General features: G+C 49.0%; 1 protein-coding gene across 1 annotated transcript in view; it reads left to right on the forward strand.

The window, feature by feature from the left end:
- Nucleotides 1–1,351, forward strand: part of PPIL2 (peptidylprolyl isomerase like 2) — a 36,990-nt gene that overhangs the window by 17,724 nt on the left and 17,915 nt on the right. The gene's annotated exons all lie outside the window — the stretch shown is intronic.

Here is a 1,351-nt window from a genome sequence, read left to right on the forward strand (position 1 = left end):
GGCTGGGGATTCGAACCTGCCACCTTAGTTGTACGTGGCTGGCGCCTTAGCCGGTTGAGCTATAGGCGCCAAGCCCGTTGAGCCTTTTTTAATAGTTTTTAAGATGTTTAAAAAGACCACACTTGGCTCAGCATCCATAGCTCAGTGAGTAGAGCGCCAGCCACTTAAAACAAGGGTGGCGGGTTTGAGCCCAGCCCAGGCCTGCTAAACAATAGTGACAATTGCAACCAAAAAAGTAGCCGGGCGTTGTGGCAGATGCCTATGGTCCCAGCTACTTGGGAGGCTGAGGGAAGAGAATCACTTTAAAAAGCCCAAGAGTTTGAGGTTGCTGTGAGCTGTGACACCATGGCACTCTTCTGAGGATGACATAGTGAGACTCTGTCTCAAAAAAATAAATTAATAAAAATAAAAAGACCACACAAAGCTGAGTATAAGTGGCTCATGACTGTAATCCCAGCACTCTGGGAGACTGAGGTAGGTAGATCACTTGAGTTCATGAACCCTATCTCTACTAAAAATAGAAAAACTGAGGCAGGAGGATCTCTTGAACCCAGGAGTTTGAGGTTGCTGTGAGCTATGATGACACCACAGCACTCCACCCAGGGTGACAGAGTGAGACTCTGTCTCAAAAAAATAAAAGTCCACACAAATGTGTGTGGCTGGTGACTCTGTGTTTTTTAATCTAGAAGTTCCTCCCCCCTGTTTTTGCATTCCTTTGTTGGGCCCCCTGGCCATGGGGTGGGGACTTGTGGGCAGGTAGCTGTAGTGACCGGGCAAGGGGACTGGTGGTAAAAGGTGGGGTTCCTTGGAGATGGGTTTCCTGCCAAGCGCTGACTTTAAGAGGAGGCGGTCGTCATGGTGTTCACCTAGGGGTATACTAGGGGTCATGGAGGACATGAAGAAGGTGGTGCCAGAGGTGGGTATTTTTTTTATTTTTTTGAGACAGAGTCTCACTATGTCGCCCTTGGTAAGATGCTGTAGCATCACAGCTCACAGCAACCTCAAATTCTTGGGCTTAAGCGATTCTCTTGCCTCAGCCTCCCAAGTAGCTGGGACTATAGGTGCCCACCACAATTTTTTGTTTTTTGCAGTTTTTGGCTGGGGCCGTGTTTAAACCCATCGCCTCCAGTATATGGGGCCAGCGCTCTATTCTTTGAGCCACAGGTGCCGCCCTATTTTTGCCGGGGGTGGGGGGTGTTCAGTTGTCATTGCTGTCCAGCTGGCCCGGGTCAGGCTTGAACCTGCCACCTTTGGTGTATGTGGCTAGCACCCTACTCACTGAGCTATGGGCACTGAGTCCAGAGTTGGGTCTTGCAGGATGACTAGGAGTCTTTTTTTTTTTTTTTTTTTT

The sequence above is a fragment of the Otolemur garnettii genome, unplaced genomic scaffold (genome assembly GCF_000181295.1).
Source record: "Otolemur garnettii isolate 467f Iridium unplaced genomic scaffold, OtoGar3 scaffold00218, whole genome shotgun sequence".
Taxonomy (NCBI): Eukaryota; Metazoa; Chordata; class Mammalia; order Primates; family Galagidae; genus Otolemur; species Otolemur garnettii.